This window comes from Bubalus kerabau, chromosome 3 (genome assembly GCF_029407905.1).
Source record: "Bubalus kerabau isolate K-KA32 ecotype Philippines breed swamp buffalo chromosome 3, PCC_UOA_SB_1v2, whole genome shotgun sequence".
Lineage (NCBI taxonomy): Eukaryota > Metazoa > Chordata > Mammalia > Artiodactyla > Bovidae > Bubalus > Bubalus kerabau.
In genome coordinates, this window is record NC_073626.1 from 181654613 (window position 1) to 181676234 (window position 21622).

The window sequence follows — 21622 nt, forward strand, 5'->3', positions numbered from 1 at the left end:
ACAAAATTTGTTATCGCTTCCACTTTCCCCCTTCTACTTGCCATAAAGTGTGCAGAGCAAATGCTCCTGCATCTTGGCAGTTCCTGTTGTCACCCTCATGTTTCCGAACAGGACTCTCCTCTCTCCTTTCTCATGGCAAGAGACCCTGTGCACTAGCCATTAAAAGCATGGATTCAGGGGAGTTTCCTGGTGGTCTAGTGTGGATTTGGTGCTTCACTGCTGGTGCCTGGGTTCAATCCCTGGTCAGGGAACTGAGATCCTGCAAGCCACATGGTGTGGTTAGGAAAAAAGAAAGCACAGTCTCAGGTGTCAAACAATTTAGATTCAAATCTCGGTTCTTCCATTTATCAGGCAAAAATTCTTAGGCAAGTCACCTGTACTGTTCACTCAGTTCAGTTCAGTTCAGTCACTCAGTCGTGTCCTACTCTTTGCGACCCCGTGGACTGCAGCACGCCAGGCCTCCCTGTCCGTCACCAACTCCCAGAGTTTACTCAAACTCGTGTCCATGGAGTCAGTGATGCCATCCATCCATCTCATCCTCTGTCGTCCCCTTCTCCTCCCACCCTCAATCTTTCCCAGAGTCAGGGTCTTTTCAAATGAGTCAGTTCTTCGTATCAGGTGGCCAAAAATTGGAGTTTCAGCTTCCACATCAGTCCTTCCAATGAATGTTCAGGACTGAGCTTCCCTAACAGAGTGCTATAGACTAGGTGGCGTAAACTGTAAAAATTTCCTTGTTCACAGTTCTGGAGGCTGGAAGTCAAGGCTCAAGGTGCCAGCAGGGTTGGTTTCTGACAAGGGTCCACTGCTTGGTTGCAGATGGCTACCTTCTTGCTGTGCTAACACGGCCTTTTCTCTGTGCATGTGTATTCCTGGTATCTCTTCCTCTTCTTATAGGGACACTGATTCTATTGGATTAGGGCCCCACCCTTATGACCTCATTTAACCTTAATGACCACTTTAAAGGCCCCATCTTCAAATCTAGTCATATGGGGGGGTTAGGGTTTCAGCATATGAATTTGGGGTGACATGATTCAGTCCATAATATGTCAGCTACTTTGCGCTTCAGTTTCTCCAGCTCTAAAACATGTTAATAATGCCTACCTCTGAGGACTGTTGCGAGGATTTAATGAGTGTAATGCACTTAGACGTGTCTGGTTTATAGCAGGTACCATATGAGTTATAATAGTAATAACAAAATGAATAAGTACTGTCCCTATGGAGATTTCCTATACTCTTCCTAATCAAGATAATACCAATTTATTATTATTATTTGACTATATTACATGGCATGTGGGATCTTAGTTCTCAGATCAGAGATTGAAATTGTACCCCCTGTATTGCAAGCACAGAGTCTTAACCACTGAACCACTGGAGAAGTCCCAATAATGCCAAATTGAACGTTCAAAAATCTTCAAGGGAGGTAGAATTTCTGTGTGATTCGCTCCCTGCCCCCAAAAATCTGGCTTTCTTTTTCTTTCTTTTTTTTTTTTTTTAGGATCAGCAGAGACTCTTGAGAGTCCTTTGGACTGCAAGGAGATCCAACCAGTCCATTCTGAAGGAGATCAGCCCTGGGATTTCTTTGGAGGGAATGATGCTGAAGCTGAAACTCCAGTACTTTGGCCACCTCATGCGAAGAGGTGACTCATTGGAAAAGACTCTGATGCTGGGAGGGACTGGGGGCAGGAGGAGAAGGGGACGACAGAGGATGAGATGGCTGGATGGCATCACCGACTCGATGGACATGAGTCTGAGTGAACTCCTGGAGTTGGTGATGGACTGGGAGGCCTGGCGTGCTGCGATTCATGGGGTCGCAAAGAGTGGGACACAACTGAGTGACTGAACTGAACTGAGAGACCTCCTCTTCCTGCTGATCTGAAGCTTTGAAGAGATAGGAAACCCAGGAGCTTTGATGTCCCCCTTCCCCCCCAGCACTGATTGGTGCTGCCGCAGCCGCCTTCCTCCTTCAGCAAAGCTCTCTTCAGAGCTCACTGCTTATCCAGGATTAACCTCATGCTCCCCGGGGCTGCTTCTCCAATCCAAGACAGTTAGACTCAAAGTCCAGTTTCTGAAAAATGACAACCACTTGCAGAACCCAGGAATCTGAGAACCAGAGGTCTCACCTGGATTTTTGCTGAGGTTAGAACCAGCATATGCTAAGTCACTTAAGTCATGTCCGACTCTTTGCGACCCCATGGACTGTAGCCCACCAGGCTCCTCTGTCCATGGGATTCTCCAGGCAAGAAGACTGGAGTGGGTTGCCATGCCCTCCTCCTCCAGGGGATCTTCCCAACCCAGGGATGGAACCCACCTCTCTTATGTCTCCTGCATTGGCAGGCAGGTTCTTTATCACTAGTGCCACCTGGGAAGCCCCCGTGGAACCAGCACTTAAGATCGAATCATAAAAATAAAACAAAAAAAATTCCTTATCTATAAAATGTTCATGTTTTGAATGAATAGTTTAGCTTTGGATCCAGTCCTGTTTCTGTGGATGAGGCTGTCGGATTTTCATTCGGAAGTCTCCAGGCTGTTGGGAGCTCAACAGGCTGGAGGGACAATGAGAAGCTGAGAGATACTGACAGCATCTCAGATGGCTGAAACCTGTATGTGTTCGGGCGAGTGCGTGGTGTGTATGTGCATGGTGTGTGCTGGGAGGGGCAGGTGTGTGTTCCTTTGGCTGGAAGTGACCCTTTGGGGAAAGATGCAGAAAATAACTAACAATCTCAGAAATGCTCTACAATGTGTGGAGTGTTCTAGAATGTCACTCACCACATGCATGTAAAAACACCTAAAATATACCACCATTTTTACAAAATCCTGCTTTGGCATTTCTCATTCTTATTAATATAATAGAAGCCCTCAAATAAGGAGCGGTCTAGCTCTCACCTGTTGCTTAGGCGCCTGTGTGGGGCCTTAAGGGACAGAGCCTGACAACACGAAGTGGTGGGGAAGGAAAGCAGGGACCCTTAAACGGCTCATGGCCACTGTTTAGCGCCCTCTTGTGGGATTTGAGGAACATAGCTTCAAAATCAGTTGTATTTTTTTTAAACCCAAGAAAAACATTCGCCTTTCCCTAGATAGAACATTAATCCATAGTAATTTAGAAAATTAAATTCTTCCATTCTTCCAATTGGAAGGTTCAGAGGGAAGTATGGAATTTGATTAGTTTATGAAATCCCTGATTATGGAAGCCACAGAACTAACTTAAATCTCTTTAAAAAAAAAACTGACTTATAACTTACATAAAGTGCCCAATCTTTAGATGAATCTTTATGCACTTATACACCTGTGAATTGATCACTGAGGAAGGCTTTCTTATCTCTTCTTGCTATTCTTTGGAACTCTGCATTCAGATGCTTATATCTTTCCTTTTCTCCTTTGCTTTTCGCTTCTCTACTTTTCACAGCTATTTGTAAGGCCTCCCCAGGCAGCCATTTTGCTTTTTTGCATTTCTTTTTCTTGGGGATGGTCTTGATCCCTGTCTCCTGTACAATGTCACGAACTTCCGTCCCTAGTTCATCAGGCTCTCTATCTATCAGATCTAGGCCCTTAAATCTATTTCTCACTTCCACTGTATAATCATAAGGGATTTGATTTAGGTCATACCTGAATGGTCTAGTGGTTTTCCCTACTTTCTTCAATTTAAGTCTGAATTTGGCAATAAGGAGTTCATGGTCTGAGCCACAGTCAGCTTCTGGTCTTCTTTTTGCTGACTGTATAGAGCTTCTCCATCTTTGGCTGCAAATAATATAATCAATCTGATTTCGGTGTTGACCATCTGGTGATGTCCATGTGTAGAGTGTTCTCTTGTGTTGTTGGAAGAGGGTGTTTGCTATGACCGGTGCATTTTCTTGGCAAAACTCTATTAGTCTTTGCTCTGCTTCATTCCGTATTCCAAGGCCAAATTTGCCTGTTACTCCAGGTGTTTCTTGACTTCCTACTTTTGCATTCCAGTCCCCTCTAATGAAAAGGACATCTAACAGAAGCAGAAGATATTAAGAAGAGATGGCAAGAATACACAGAAGAACTGTACAAAAAATATCTTCACGACCCAGATAATCACGATGGTGTGATCACTGACCTAGAGCCAGACATCCTGGAATGTGAAGTCAAGTGGGCCTTAGAAAGCATCACTACAAACAAAGCTAGTGGAGGTGATGGAATTCCAGTTGAGCTATTTCAAATCCTGAAAGATGATGCTGTGAAAGTGCTGCACTCAATATGCCAGCAAATTTGGAAAACTCAGCAGTGGCCACAGGACTGGAAAAGGTCAGTTTTTATTCCAGTCCCAAAGAAAGGCAATGCCAAAGAATGCTCAAACTACCGCACAATTGCACTCATCTCACATGCTAGTAAAGTAATGCTCAAAATTCTCCAAGCCAGGCTTCAGCAATACATGAACCGTGAACTTCCAGATGTTCAAGCTGGTTTTAGAAAAGACAGAGGAACCAGAGACCAAATTGCCAATATCCGCTGGATCATGGAAAAAGCAAGAGAGTTCCAGAAAAGCATCTATTTCTGCTTTATTGACTATGCCAAAGCCTTTGACTGTGTGGATCACAATAAATTGTGGAAAATTCTGAAAGAGATGGGAATACCAGACCACCTGATCTGCCTCTTGGGAAATTTGTATGCAGGTCAGGAGGCAACAGTTAGAACTGGACATGGAACAACAGACTGGTTCCAAATAGGAAAAGGAGTACGTCAAGGCTGTATATTGTCACCCTGTTTATTTAACTTATATGCAGAGTACATCATGAGAAATGCTGGGCTGGAAGAAGCACAAGCTAGAATCAAGATTGCCTGGAGAAATATCAATAACCTCAGATATGCAGATGACACCACCCTTATGGCAGAAAGTGAAGAGGAACTAAAAAGCCTCTTGATGAAGGTGAAAGAGGAGAGTGAAAAAGTTGGCTTAAAACTCAACATTCAGAAAACGAAGATCATGGCATCTGGTCCCATCACTTCATGGAAAATAGATGGGGAAACAGTGGAAACAGTGTCAGACTTTTGGGCTCCAAAATCAGTGCAGATAGTGACTGCAGCCATGAAATTAAAAGACGCTTACTCCTTGGAAGGAAAGTTATGACCAACCTAGACAGCATATTGAAAAGCAGAGACATTACTTTGCCAACAAAGGTCCGGCTGGTCAAGGCTATGGTTTTTCCAGTAGTCACGTATGGATGTGAGAGTTGGACTGTGAAGAAGGCTGAGCACCGAAGAATTGATGCCTTTGAACTGTGGTACTGGAGAAGACTCTTGAGAGTCCCTTGGACTGCAAGGAGATCCAACCAGTCCATTCTGAAGGAGATCAGCCCTGGGATTTCTTTGAAAGGAATGATGCTAAAGCTGAAACTCCAGTACTTTGGCCACCTCATGTGAAGAGTTGACTCATTGGAAAAGACTCTGATGCTGGGAGGGATTGGGGGCAGGAGGAGAAGGGGACGACAGAGGATGAGATGGCTGGATGGCATCACTGACTCGATGGACGTGAGTCTTGGTGAACTCCGGGAGTTGGTGATGGACTGGGAGGCCTGGAGTGCTGCAATCTACTGGAGCCCAATTCATGGGGTCGCAAAGAGTCGGACAGGACTGAGCAACTGAACTGAACTGAAACCTGTGCAACCACTAAACAGATCAAACCTAGAGGGATCCCTTGTGATCTCTTGCTGTCAAACCATCCCCCAAAGTTAACTGTTATTCTGTTCTCTATTTCCTCCGATCAGTTTGCCAGTTTTGAGCTTCCCACAGATGGAATCATACAGTATCTAGTTTTCAGGGCCTGACTCTCTTAGGCCAACATCGTGTCTAGAGAGCGATTTGTCCAGGCTGTGTGCAGGGCTGGCTTAAGTTTTAAATCCCCTTCCAACTCTGAGATTGTCTAATTCTACAAGGGAAGAAAACAATTTGAGAGAGATCTTTCTAAAATATTGGTTTATTTGGCTGTGTCGGATCTTGGTTGGGGCATGTGGTATCTTCGATGCACCACGCCAGGCCTTCTGTTGCTGCACACAGGCTCTCTAGTTGTGGATCACCAGCTTAGTTGCTCTGCAGTATGTGAGATCTCAGTTTCCCCGATCAGGGACTGAACCCACATCCCCTGCATTGGGAGTGGGATTCTTAACCACTGGCCCACCAGGGAAGTCCCTTAAGCGAGGAGATCTTTGATGGTGCTTTAGAGCTGATGGGTTCAGGCTCTTCGGAGAATGGGGATGACTTTGAAAGGAGAAGATGTCCATGAGCTGTTCCACCACTGCATGTGGCCCCTGGGGGCGGGTAGATAACTGGTCTCTTTAATTGATGACTCTTCAGATCCAGAAGAGCTGTGCTCCTTGACTGTACTCCAGAAGCCTTGGCTCCTTCTGAATCTGACTTAGATGATCAGATCCTGGACTTTAAGCTGGTGCTGTAGTGGGATGAGGTTTGGTGGTTTGCAGGAGGGGACCAGTACATTTTGCATGTGGGAGGGAGGTAAATTTTTGTTGGTGAGGGGTTGGGCTGTGGCAGGTTGCAATTTCCAAAGATGGGCACACCCCTAACTACCCCTTCTGCATGCTCTTTCTACAATTTGACATTGATGATCCTCCATAGTGAGGTGGAGTTTAGTTTTCTAGCTCTGCTCTGATAAAGTACAGTTGCCCTTGGGTATCTGCAGGGGATTGATTCTAGGAGCCTCCATGACACCAAAATTCGAGGATGTTCTCAAGTCCCAGACTTGGCCCTCCACATCTGTGCATTCTGCATCTGAGGATATGGGCTGACAGTACCACAAACCGGGTGACTTGAACCACAAACCCTTATGGTCTCTCAGTTGTGGAGGCTGGATGTCTGAGATCCAGGGATTGGCAGCCTTGTTGCCATCTGAGGTCTGTGAAGGAGAATCTCCTCCCTGCCTCTTTGCTAGCTCTGACGGGTTTTCTGGCACTCTTTGGCATGTCTTGGCATGTAGCAACATCACTCTGATTTCTTCATCTTCATGTGGTGTTCTCCTGGTGTGAGTTAACTGTCTTCAAATTTCCCCATTTTATAAGGATACCATTCATTTGAAAAAGGGCCCACCTTAATGACTTCATTTTAACTTGATTAGCTCTGTAAAGACCCCATTTCCAAATAAGGTCACAGGCTGAGGCATGGGGATTAAGACTTTCACACATGAATTTTGTTGGGGTATATGTATTAGAGAAACAGAACCAACATGTATATGTAGTTTTATGCACATGTATACCATCTCTATAATAAATTTCTCCATATAGATGGATGTATTATGAGAAACTGGCTCACATGATTTTGGAGGCTGAGAAGTCCCATGATCTTCCATCTGCATGCTGGGGACCAAGGAAGGTCAGTGGTAAAATTCAGTCCGAGTCTGAAGGCCTGGGAACCAGGGGAGCTGAAGGTGTGAGTTCTAGTCCAAGGGCAAGAAGAGACTGATGTCCCAGCTCAACAGGCAGGATGGAAGAGGATGGATCCTCCCTTCCTCCTCTTTTTGTTCTATTCAGGCCTCCAGTAGATTGCAGCTTGCATGATCCTACCCAAACGGAGGAGAGCAATCTACTTTTCTGAGTCCATTGATTCAAATGTGAATCTCATCTGGAAACATCCTCACAGACACACTCAGAAAAAGTGGACCCGTCCAACTGACACAGGAAAGAAAGCATCGTGGTTGCATACTGTAATCCAAACTGGGAGGGACGGTGTTTCTTCTCCTTGAACTTGGGTGGACATTTGTAACTGTGATGGAAATGATGCTGAGTGACTTCGGAGGTTCAGTCACAGAGGCGATATGGCTTCCACCTGGTTCTCTCTTAGGAATCCAGCCACCATGCCTAGAAGAACATGCATAGGCCTTGTGAAGGTTTTAATCAACAGCCTGCATCAATTGCCAGACATTTGAGTGATATTTGCTATTTCAATCCCCAGCCTTTGAGTCTTCCCATTGAGGCCCAGATGTTGTATAGCAGAGTCAAGCCATCCTGCCTGTCTGAGCCACAGAAACTGTGAGATAATTAACTGTGGCTGATTAATTTAATGTAATCAATTTAATTAAATTAATTAAATTAATTTACGCCACTAACTAAGCGCAGGCGGCCGCGACCGGCGCACTAAGCGCAGGCGGCCGCGACCGGCGCACTAAGCGCAGGCGGCCGCGACCGGCGCACTAAGCGCAGGCGGCCGCGACCGGCGCACTAAGCGCAGGCGGCCGCGACCGGCGCACTAAGCGCAGGCGGCCGCGACCGGCGCACTAAGCGCAGGCGGCCGCGACCGGCGCACTAAGCGCAGGCGGCCGCGACCGGCGCACTAAGCGCGGCTGTGAGGAGCTACCCCACGTCCGAGGTCAGGGGCAGAAGCCGGGAGGACCCCATGCCCGAAGGGCAGCGGCCAAGAGGAATTACCCCACGTCCAAGGTCAGGGGCAGCGGCCGAGAGTACCAGACTGCGACGGCGCAGGAACGGCTGAGAGGAGCTACCCCGCATCTGAGGTCAGGGTCAGCGGCCGGGAGGAGCTACCCCACGCCCCCAAGCCCGAGGTCAGGGGCGGCAGCCGGGAGGAGCTACCCCACGTCCAAGGAGCCATGGCTGCGCGGGCGCAGAAGGGCCTAGAGGAGCTATCCCACGTTGAAGGTCAGGAAGGGTGCTGGTGAGGAGATACCCCTCGTCCAAGGTAAGGAGCAGTGGCTGTGCTTTGCTGGAGCAGCCGTGAAGAGATACCCCACACCCAAGGTAAGAGAAACCCAAGTAAGATGGTAGGTGTTGCAAGAGGGCATCAGAGGGCAGACACACTGAAACCATACTCACAGAAAACTAGACAATCTAATCACACTAGGACCACAGCCTTGTCTAACTCAATGAAACTAAGCCATGCCCGTGGGGCAACCCAAGATGGGCGGGTCATGGTGGAGAGATCTGACAGAATGTGGTCCACTGGAGAAGGGAATGGCAAACCACTTCAGTATTCTTGCCTTGAGAACCCCATGAACAGCATGAAAAGGCAAAATGATAGGATACTGAAAGAGGAACTCCCCAGGTCGGTAGGTGCCCAATATGCTACTGGAGATCAGTGGAGAAATAACTAGAAAGAATGAAGGGATGGAGCCAAAGCAAAAAGAATACCCAGCTGTGGATGTGACTGGTGATAGAAGCAAGGTCCGATGCTGTAAAGAGCAATATTGCATAGGAACCTGGAATGTTAGGTCCATGAATCAAGGCAAATTGGAAGTGGTCAAACAAGAGATGGCAAGAGTGAATGTCGACATTCTAGGAATCAGCGAACTAAAATGAACTGGAATGGGTGGATTTAACTCAGATGACCATTATATCTACTACTGCCAGCAGGAATCCCTCAGAAGAAATGGAGTAGCCATCATGGTCAACAAGAATCTGAAATGCAGTACTTGGATGCAATCTCAAAAACGACAGAATGATCTCTGTTCGTTTCCAAGGCAAACAATTCAGTATCACAGTAATCCAAGTCTATGCCCCAACCAGTAACACTGAAGAAGCTGAAGTTGAATGGTTCTATGAAGACCTACAAGACCTTTTAGAACTAACACCCAAAAAAGATGTCCTTTTCATTAGAGGGGACTGGAATGCAAAAGTAGGAAGTCAAGAAACACCTGGAGTAACAGGCAAATTTGGCCTTGGAATACGGAATGAAGCAGGGCAAAGGCTAATAGAGTTTTGCCAAGAAAATGCACTGGTCATAACAAACACCCTCTTCCAACAACACAAGAGAAGACTCTACACATGGACATCACCAGATGGTCAACACCGAAATCAGATTGATTATATTATTTGCAGCCAAAGATGGAGAAGCTCTATACAGTCAGCAAAAACAAGACCAGGAGCTGACTGTGGCTCAGACCATGAACTCCTTATTGCCAAATTCAGACTTAAATTGAAGAAAGTAGGGAAAACCACTAGACCATTCAGGTATGACCTAAATCAAATCCCTTATGATTATACAGTGGAAGTGAGAAATATATTTAAGGGGCTAGATCTGATAGATAGAGTGCCTGATGAACAATTGTTGGAGGTTCGTGACATTGTACAGGAGACAGGGATCAAGACCATCCCCATGGAAAAGAAATGCAAAAAGGCAAAATGGCTGTCTGAGGAGGCCTTACAAATAGCTGTGAAAAGAAGAGGCAAAAAGCAAAGGAGAAAAGGAAAGATACAAGCATCTGAATGCAGAGTTCCAAAGAATAGCAAGAAGAGATAAGAAAGCCTTCCTCAGCGATCAATACAAAGAAATAGAGGAAAACAACAGAATGGGAAAGACTAGAGATCTCCTCAGGAAAATTAGATACCAAGGGAACATTTCATGTGAAGATGGGCTTGATAAAGGACAGAAATGGTTTCTGTTACTACATGTAATTGAAAGAAGAAAAGGGCATTTTAAAAGCCATTTTGAATTTAAACATTTCACTAATTCTGATTGTAATTTTGTTCTACTAGACTGACTTTCTCTCTCTCTCTCTTTTTTTTTTGCCAGACATACTAAGAGATGGGACTTTAGTGGCTGAGAAAACAATGATCTTTTCATTTGTTGTAGATACAGGTATTCTAAATCAATGGCATGTGAGTTGATCAGTTTTTCGTAATACTTTGTTTATTATTAGGGAAAAAAGAATTTTGGTTCCATAATCCAGGCTTACAAAAATTTTCAGCAAAATTTTTACACACTGAGCCGCAAGGGAAGCCCAAGAATACTGGAGTCAGTAGCCTATCCCTTCTCCAGTGGATCTTTCTGACCCAGGAATTGAACTGGGGTCTCTAGTCTTGCAGGTAGATTCTTTACCAACTGAGCTATCAGGGAAGACCCCGAGCAAAATTAGCCTATATAAATAAGATCAAATTTATATCTGTACATTTTTCTAAAGGGGCTGTACAAATGGCCAGTAAACACACAGAAAAGATGCTCAACACCATTAGCCCTCAGGGAAATGCAAAGTAAACTACAGTGAAATATACTTCACATTCACTAGCTATAATCAGAAAGACAGATAATAACAAGTGTTGGTGAGCACATGGAGAAATTGAAACTCTCCATACATTACATACTGGCAGGAATATAAAATGGGGCAGCTGCTTTGGGAAACAGTCTGGAAGTTTCTCAAAAGGTTAAACAGAGAGCTACCAGATGACCCAACAATTCTTACCCCTGAGTATGTACCCAAAAGAAATGAAGACATCTTGCCACACAAAAACTTGTAAGCAAATGTTTGTAGCAGCATTCTTTATAATAGCCTCAGAGTGGAAGCAATCCAATGATGAATGCATAAAGAATATGTGGCATTACTGTTCAGCAATAAAAAGGCATGAGGGGCTTCCCTGGTGGCTCAGTGGTAAAGAATTGACCTGTGAATGCAGGCGACACAGGTTTGATCCCTGATCTGGGAAGATCCCACAGGCCACAGAGCAACTAAGCCCGTGTGCAGAACCTCTGAAGCCCGAGCACCCTAGAACCCATGCTCCACAAGGGAAGCCACTGCAATGAGAAGCCCGTGTACTAAAGAGTAGCCTGTGCGGCCAGACCCAGCACAGTCAAAAATAATAAATATTAATAAATAAAAATCTTAAAAAGGAATGAAATACCGATACCAGCTGCAACATGGATGAATCTTGAAAACATTTGCCAACGGACACAGTTCAGACACAAAAGACGGTATACATTATGTGACCCCATTTATATGACATGTCCAGAGCAGGCAAATCCATAAAGCCAGAAAGTGGGTTAGTGGTTTTTCCAGGGGCTGGGTGGATGGGAGAGGGAGTGATGGGGCATGACTGCTGATGGTTATGAGTCTCCTTTTGGCATGATGAAAATGTTCTAAAATTATATTATGGTTGATGGTTGCACAATCCTGTGAGCCAAAACCCACTAAACTGTGCCCTTTAAAAAGTGAATTTTATGGTATGAGAATTATATCTCAATTAAGCTAGTATCATTTCTGATTGTAATCATATCATGACAAGACTTCCATTGAGTTTGGAAGGTCTTTTTAATGTGCAGGCTTCACAAAATTCACTTTGGTTGATTTCCAGGAGGCCTCTTGAGAAAACAAAGCAGTCAAATCAGACTCTTGGATTCCCAAGAGACACATGTGATGGCCCATCCAGAGAAATATCAACAACTCAGTTAGAAATTTCATTTAAAAAGCTATATTGAGCACCTATTATATGTTAGGGAGTGTTCTAGAAACTTGACTATGTCAACAAATACAATTTAAGGACTGATTTTAGCTACGCTGCTTCTCGCAAGCGTTTGTGTGTGCTAAGTCACTGCAGTCCTGTCCGACTCTGTGCGATCCCATGGACTGTAGCCCACCGGTTTCCTCTGTCCATGAGATTGTCCAGGCAAGAACGCTGGGGTGGGTTGCCATTTCCTTCTCCAGGGGATCTTTCTGGCCCAGGGATTGAACCTGTGTCTCTTATGGCTCCTGCGTTGGTAGGCAGGTTCTTTACCATTAGCGCCACCTGGGAAGCACAAGGTGCTTCTAAACTAATCACTCCAGGAAAAGTAGCTGCAGGTATTGATTGATATCAGCAAGGATTTGTGACTTCCCTCCTGCTATTTTTTGGAGGGATTTGACCCACTTCAAGAAAAAAGGAGACCTGAAGATACAGCTTTTGAAATGGCTTTTTTTTTTTTAGCCCATACTTAAGAGAGTCAATAGCAGTTAAGAATGGCTTTGGCTGTAAATAATAGAAATCCCAACACTGCTGGCTTGAATAAAGAGGATATTGTTTTTCTAAAAAAAATGGAGAGGTAGGGAGTTGTTCAATGACTTAAAAGATCACCAAGAACCTAGGAGCAGTCCCTTTTGTCCCACTTTGGCTTCTCAGTGTATCGGCCTTTTGTCTTTGTCTTTGTGACCTGTGGTCACCAGATGGTGCCCAGCACTCTGGTACCGTGTCCTCTTACCAGTGCCCAGCGAGGAAAAGAGGGGTAAAGTCCCCAAATTTTTCTCCTCTGGAGGCTCAATGTATTCTGGAAACCTTTCCCAGTGTCATCGGCTGGAACATGATCGTGAGCTGTATCAGTGCATGATATACATAGCCAGTGGGGTGGCCATGGTTCACTGATTAAGGCTGGGTGCAGTTGGGACTGGCTCTGGGTTTTAGTCCAAACTGGGTTGGCACCATGAATCTCCTTCTGGGACCCATGAGGACAAGGGGGTACACCAATCGCACAAGCACATTTCAAGCCCCAGCCCGAACCACGTGGTAAAACATCACCTTGGCTGAAGCAAGTCACAGGGCTAAGCCCAAAGTCAGGGGACAGGGAGAGCCACTCAGTCCATTATGAGGTCATGGCAGGGGGTGAGGTGTAATCCTGCTTCAGGGGAGTGCAGGCCACATCTGCACTTTCCCTAGGCCAGTCAGCGGGGCTTGGATTGCCATGGATGGCTTAGACCAAACCCGACTCATAAAGTCTTAAGGTGTAGTGGTGAAGAGCATGGTCTGTCCTTTGTCCGTGGAATTCTCCAGGCAGGAATACTGGACTGGGTAGCCAGCCATTCCCTCCTCCAGGGAATCTTCCTGACCCAGGGGTTAAACCTGGGTCTCCTGCATTGCAGGCAGATTCTTTACTGTCTGAGCCACCAGGGAAGCACGGAGAAGGACATAGGGGATCAAATTCCAGCTTCTCTACCTACCAGCTGTGTGACCTGCAGCGATCAGTGTCATGACTCAGAGTCCTCATCTGTAAAATGAGGGTAATAACAGCACCCTTTGTGAAGACCGCAAGTGCTTCTAAAAGTGCTTAGCACACAGTGTTGTTGTTTAGTCTCTAAGTCGTGTCTGACTCTTTTGCGACTCCTATAGCCTGCCAGGCTCCTCTGTCCAGGGGATTTTCCAGGGGAGAATACTGGAGTGGGTTGCCATTTCCTCCTCCAGAGGATCTTACTGACCCAGAGATCGAACCCACATCTCCTGCATTGGCAGGCAGATTCTTTACCACTGAGCCACGGGGGAAGCCCCTATTGGCACACAGTAGGGCTGTGTAAATGTGGCTCTGATCCTCTGGGGCCAGTGGAAGGGAAGATCTTGCTGCTCCAGCTGTCCCCGAAACTGTAGCTCTGCGCGTCTTTCTCATTCCTCCCAAACAGCTCACCAGCTAATGCGCTGCAGTTGCTTCTTCATTAGTTGCCACAGAATTCCCACCCAGTAGCTCCTGACCACTGAGGTTTGCAGTTAATGGTGGCCTCACACTCGGAAACATGAAACGGAACGATCTACTCCAGCTTTGTTAGGCTGGAATTGGCCACTTGAATAAAAAGACAGCCGCTGCATTACCTGCTCTCGGGCCAAGCTGGAGACAGAAAGACTGTCTTCACCAGATGGTCCACGTGCTGGGGCTCCAGACTCCTCAGGGATTCCAAGTGTGTTCATTCCAGAGGATTCTCAATCAAAGAGCAACCCCAGGCAGACACATTTTCACACTAGCATGTCCACAGCATGTGTGGGGGGGAAAAAAAGCGAAGATCTGGGTAGATCTAAGTGAAACTAATTAGCTGTCAGCTGTATTGCATCTGGAGATCAAATATAAACTGTTGGCATCAAAAACTGTTCCGGTCCCTGTCATTTCCGTTCTCCTGGTACCACGCCATCCTTTGTAGCACGGGCTCAATGTGTTTCTCCACGCTGACAGCGATCCAGCAGCCCGCCAAGCGTGGAATCCCAAGTCATCTGCTATCGGCAATTGCAGTGTCCCTTCATTTCGTGCCAGGTGGAGTTAGATAGAGCTAACTGGGATGAGTTGGAGGAGGAAATGGCAACCCACTCCAGTGTTCTTGCCTGGAGAATCCCAGGGATGGCGGAGCCCGGTGGGCTGCCGTCTATGGGGTCACACAGAGTCGGACACGACTGAAGCGACTTAGCAGCAGCAGCAGCAGCAACTGGGATGAGTCGGTGGGAGTGGGTAATCGCACTGTCAGTATGTCAGTTACCTATTCACAGGGTCCTTTATCACTGCTACTGTTCTTTTTTTAAATTTTATTTTATTTTTAAACTTTACAATATTGTATTAGTTTTGCTAAACATCGAAATGAATCCGCCACAGGTATATCTGTGTTCCCCATCCTGAATCCTCCTCCGTCCTCCCCCCCCCCACCCTCCCTCTGGGTCGTCCCAGTGCACCAGCCCCAAGCATCCAGTATCGTGCATTGAACCTGGACTGGCGACTCATTTCATACATGATATTATACATGTTTCAATGCCATTCTCCCAATTCTCCCCACCCTCTCCCTCTCCCACAGAGTCCATAAGACTGATCTATACATCAGTGTCTCTTTTGCTGTCTCGTACACAGGGTTATTGTTACCATCTTTCTAAATTCCATATATATGCGTTAGTATACTGTATTGGTGTTTTTCTTTCTGGCTTACTTCACTCTGTATAATAGGTTCCAGTTTCATCCACCTCATTAGAACTGATTCAAATGTATTCTTTTTAATGGCTGAGTAATACTCCATTGTGTATATGTACCACAGCTTTCTTATCCATTCATCTGCTGATGGGCATCTAGGTTGCTTCCATGTCCTATCTATTATAAACAGTGCTGTGATGAACATTGGGGTACACGTGTCTCTTTCCCTTCTGGTTTCCTCAGTGTGTATGCCCAGCAGTGGGATTGCTGGATCATAAGGCAGTTCTATTTCCAGTTTTTTAAGGAATCTCCACACTGTTCTCCATAGTGGCTGTACTAGTTTGCATTCCCACCAACAGTGTAAGAGGGTTCCCTTTTCTCCACACCCTCTCCAGCATTTATTGCTTGTAGACTTTTGGATCGCAGCCGTTTTGACTGGCATGAAATGGTACCTCATAGTGGTTTTGATTTGCATTTCTCTGATAATGAGTGATGTTGAGCATCTTTTCATGTGTTTGTTAGCCATCTGTATGTCTTCTTTGGAGAAATGTCTATTTAGTTCTTTGGCCCATTTTTTGATTAGGTCATTTATTTTTCTGGAGTTGAGCTATAGGGGTTGCTTGTATATTTTTGAGATTAGTTGTTTGTCAGTTGTTTCATTTGCTATTATTTTCTCCCATTCTGAAGGCTGCCTTTTCACCTTGCTTAGAGTTTCCTTTGTTGTGCAGAAGCTTTTAAGTTTAATTAGGTCCCATTTGTTTATTTTTGCTTTTATTTCCAATATTCTGGGAGGTGGGTCATAGACGATCCTGCTGTGATGTATGTCGGAGAGTGTTTTGCCTATGTTCTCCTCTAGGAGTTTTATAGTTTCTGGTCTTACGTTGAGATCTTTAATCCATTTTGAGTTTACTGCTACTGTTCTGTGTGTGCAAAGGTCACAAAGCTCAGGGTCTGAAACAGGCTCATTTTGGCCAGTCTCCTGCTGAATTTTGTCAGTGACATTAGGTTGAAGTGGTTTATCAATAGTGGGTTGAAGAGCTGGGGGTGGGGGGGGGTGTGGATTTTTCCTTTCAGGAGAGATATGTGCATCTGGTGATGGGAGAGTGGCCAGAGAACAGAGCCAGCCGTGGTTTTTATTCTATTTAGGTATTTAAAGTGTTTTTCCCCTGGTGGAAAATAATCTGTTTTTGGTTTAAGTTGATTTAAAATTGCAGCCATGTTATCATAAATAATGTGACACCTCATCTCTTTAAAGAAGCTTTGAATATGGTTGTGGGTTCCCAAGGATACAAATGACAAATTTGCTTTGTCAATTTGATTCTTTTCCATGGCAAAAGATGTGTAATTTTCAGTACATTTTAAAAACCAAAGAATAGTTGGCATAGGGTACCACTAACGACTGTCCACTAGGTGGCAGTATACCTTCAGGTTTTTAACGCGTATCACCGTGGGTCTCAGACCATGCATGGTCCCTGAACAGCAGCATCTGCTTTGGCTGGGAATTTGTTAGAAATGTGAATCCCTTGGCTCCACCTCAGACCTACTGAATCAGACGGTCTTGGAGTGGGGCCCAGTAATCTGTGCTTTAACAGGCCCTCTGGGTGATTTTGTCGTAACTCTCAAACTCAAGAGCCACTGATCTAATTCAGCTTAGGTCTTTCTGTGATCTGAAAATGCCAACAGTTACAGGCGACGAAGTCTGGTGGGCTTTAGCCACAGGTGCTGTGATTCAGAGAAGCCACACGTGTCTTTTATCCTGAACTTTTCCCAGTGTCTAAAATGTCCCCCATTGATGATGATTCAGGATTAAAGTATAGAAAGTTCCAGAAGGAAGTGAGCCTCTAGATACAATGTATTAACCATTATAATCCCCTAATACCAAAGAACTATTTAGATTCTTGGGCCAAAGAATTGTTCTGGGGCCCAACAATTGTTTTTGCAAATCAAGTTTTCTTGGAACAGAGCCATACTCATTGGCATCTTGTCTATAGCAGCTTTTAAGGTGCAGAGGCAAGAGTTGAGGAATTGTGACAGAGACTGTGTAGTCTTCAAAGCCTGAAATAGTTACTATCTGGTCCTTTACAGAAAAAGGTTTAGGTTTAGATAAAGAGTTATCTAGAGCTTCCCTGGTGGTCCAGTGGTTAAGAGTCTGCCTTGCAATGTAGGGTACATGGGTTTGATCTGTGGTCCGGGAAGATCCCACCTGCCATGGGGCAGCTAAGCCTGTGTGCCACAACTACTGAGCCTGTGTGCCCTGGAGCCCATGCTTGGCAACAGGACGAGCCCCACAGTGAGACCCGTGCCCTGCAACTAGAGAAAGCCCGAGTGCAGCAACAAAGACCAGCACAGCCAAATAAACAAACAGAAAACATTGTCTGAAAAAGAGTTACCTGAGCAAAATCTTGAGGGATTGGATCACCAGACACAGGGCAGTTGAGGGACCCAAGGTGGGGGACCTTGAGTAGTGTTTTGGGCAAGAGTGTGGGGGTGAGGATAGACTGTGTCGGGGAGATGAGAGGCCTGGGTGAAGGTTGACAGGACACCGACATGCTATGTGTCCGACTCTTGGCGACCCCATGGACTACATACAGTCCATGGAATTCTCCAGGCCAGAATACTGGAGTGGGTAGCTGTTTCCTTCTCCAGTGGATCTTCCCAACCCAGGGATCGAACCCAGGTCTCCCGCATTGCAGGCGGATTCTTTGCTAGCGGAGCCTCAAGGGAAGCCCAACATGCTACTGGTGCTCCAAATCTACATACCAACCAGCAAGTCGACTAACTAGAATCACCTTGACTCATCCGCAAATAAAAACTATTTAGTCATCTATAATCAGCTAAGATGTTTCTTACGAGGACTTTTCACCCACTTACTTTCAAAGGACTTGGAGTAGGCACGCAGGTTCACAGTACAGAGAAAAATAAGATGTTTGCTGATAAAACACGATGGACCACGTTCGTCAGGCTTCTTTCCACTTATTTCCATTCCTAGTATCAGCTATTAGGCTGGAATTTCTTGAGCATTTTTCCATGTGTTTTAAGCCTGTTTCCTGAGCAGTTTTCAAACATAGCAGCTATTGGATTTCTACGACAGCACTGAAAAATACACCTCTGTTCTTCCATTTATCAAACGAAGAAACCACTCAGAGAAGGCAGGTAACTCTTAGATGGAATAGGCAGACCCTGGACTTGAAACCCCTGGACCTAAGCATGCTCTTAATCAGAACTGGGTGCACTGTTTCTCATTCCCTCCATCTGGAAGGTCTTTCTAATTGTGCTATTCTTGGTGTTCTTTTTATAAACTGGCAGCTAGGCCTTGCAGTCTTATTTAAGTTATTATATTATTACCCTTCCTAGGAAGACTCTAATTAATTAATCATATAGAAATCATTCTCTGTTTCGTCCATTAAGTTAAACTGAGGTCTTTAGAGAGAGGAGTTAGAAGCCTTGTGTGAAGGGGGGCAGTCTCAGGGATGGCTTTGATTAAACATTTCAGAGTCTCAGGCCAGAGGCATCAAGGCAAGAGGCTGATATTCAGAACAGAGGCACCAGCCACTGGTCACCGTTGGGCATGGAAAGGGGATTGGACAAAACCAAACTCCTTGGGCCAGGATCATTCGTTAGACCCAGTTCTAGGTATTGGCCTGTGGAAGACCAAATTACCTGAGCCCGGCAAGGGCCCCTGATCTCCATCCTCAGACTGACGTGGGTAGCTGGCACAGGCCCTCTTAGTGAGCAGAAAATCCTATAAGGGCATCTGGAAATATTAAGAGACGTGCCAGGGTGCACCTAGCTCTTTTATTCCTTGGTGTTTTATTTGTTGTCTGGGGAAGTATTGACAGGTGTACAAATCAGAAATAAGTGTGGGTGCCCTTGGAGAAATGCTTGCTCTGAAGGTCTTGGTCTCCTTCACCCTTACTTTTAAAAATTAATTAATTTATTTTAAATTAACTTATTATTTTAAATTTTTATTTATTTTTGGCTGCATCAAGCCTTATTGTGGCACGTGGGCTTCTCTAGTTGCAATGAGTGGGCTTCGTTGCCCCTTGGCACATGGGATCTTAGTTCCTTGACCAGCGATCGAACCTGAGTCTCCTGTACTGGAAGGCAGGGTTTTAACCACTGAAGCACCAAGGAAGTCCCCTTCACCCTTACTTTTTGCAGGAGGTGCTGAAGGTGGAGTAAGGTCTTGGCTTATGTGGCATATGGTATTGGTAGCTGGATGCTTTCACGGCCTAAATCCTGTTCCTTCCCAGTCTGGCCACATGTGGGAGGACACGGGTCGTGACATGGACTTTACAGTCACATCCCCTGGAGGGAGGCAGCCTTGATGACACGCTCCCTGGAGATTTATTTACCTGTGAAACTGACCTCTTGGAAGACTCCAGAGAACTTGTCCTCAACAGGCGACCTCCAACCCGCAGGGGTGAGAGGTGAACACGGAAGTGGATGACCTGGAGGGACTGAGAGGTTGCAGAGGTTGTCTGCTTACTGGGCAGGTCCAGGGGGATGGAGTGAGTTGCAAGAGAGCAGCAAACAGGGATACAGCTGTAACAGAGGATGGACTGACGAGAGTAGGAAGATCACGGCATTTTCAAAAAATGGAGAGGGATTTCCCTCGTGGTCCAGTGGTTCAAACTCTGCATTCCCAATGTAGGGGGCCTGGGTTCAATCCCTGGTTGGGGAACTAGATCCTGTATGTCGCCATCAAGAGTTTGTGTGATGCAATTAAAAGAACCTCACATGCAACGAAGATCAAGGACCCTGTGTGTTGCAGCTAAGACCCAGTGCAGCCATGAAGATAGATAAATAGATATTAAAAAAAGATGGAGGGTATCAGAAGGGGCCTAAAGATCCATTCCACATCAAGGAAACATCCCACACAGTAGCTGACTTAGCGCGTGTGAAGCCCCCCCAAATGGGCGGTGTGCTTAAGGGCCCAACTGCCAGCCACACATCTTGACAGTTTGACTTGTGTGCAGAGGCCCAGGCTCCATCTTCCTTCTCCCTGAGTTCCTGCCAACTGTCCTGAGTTTCTGCCCATCAGAGCTTAGGTGCCACACAGTACTGACCTTCTGATGGGCGTGACTTCGCCTGGATGAGCCCCACCCGGGGATGAGGCGAACTCTGACTTGCTGTGTCCCACGTGCCTGCTGCCTCCTTGGCACTGCCCTGGATGCCTCTGGAGCGTGCAGAGAGCTGGCCAGGGTCTTCTGGGGGCAGGGACTGGAACGGGGGCCTCCACATTCCTGCCGCTTTCCAGGGCCGTCTCCAAACGCCCGTCAGCTGGTGAAGGCGGGAGTTGTGTGCGCCAGCTGCAGCAATCAGGCTGAGTCAGAAGACCTCAGCTTTCAGATAGGAGAAAATCACTTTGGAAAGAAACAGGCTGCAAATAACCTATAATGACCAGAGCCAGGCCCTGGCTGCTTCGCTCTGGCTTTAGTGAAATGTCCCAAGATATTTTTGCAAAGCCTGAATCTGGCCAGACCTGAAACGTCCTATGCCAAATGCTTTCTTCGCCTTAATTTTGAAAGTTGGGAGTCTTTTGAAGGCCACCTCCTCTGCAGTTTCAGGTTCACTTACCCTTGACACATCACGAGGCTGTCTGGTGAGCGAGAGCTGTTCACAGGAGCAGATTTTAGGGATCAGCGGCCACCATAATAATACACGTTCCTCCAGCGATTCATATATATTCTTCCACATGGAGAGAAAATTCTGGAGACAAGTGACAGGTTTGGGATCCCTGATGGCGGTGGGGGGGCCCTCTTCAGACACCCTTGGGGCACCACAGGGACCCGAAGGACACTTTCTGCTGCCCTAAATCCTCCTTACTTCACTCTTCTCTTGGATTCTAGAAATGCTCCAATACCCAAACCACAGACTCCCAGAGGCCTGCCACATGTGAGCAGCTGGGCCTTGGTTTCACATTGATCAGCCTCTTCCACCCCCATCCCACCTTCCCCAGTTCTTCCCAGTATCCTGGCCCCCCGGCCTTTGGTGGGGGTGGGGTAAGGGCCCTATGATTGGCTTCAGTGGAACTGACCTCGGAGTCTGAGCTCTGGAATTAGGCCCAGAGCTCCAGGCCCCGCAAGGACACAGAAATAGAATCCCACAGGCTTTGATTCTCTGTGTCCAGCTCTCCCCCGGGATCCAGCCTCGCTTTCCTCCTGGCTCTGAATCCTCGGTGAAATGAGCAAACCAGGTGTCATCTGGCCACTCTGCTCAGGGCAATCACTTGGAGTTGAACTTGGGATCA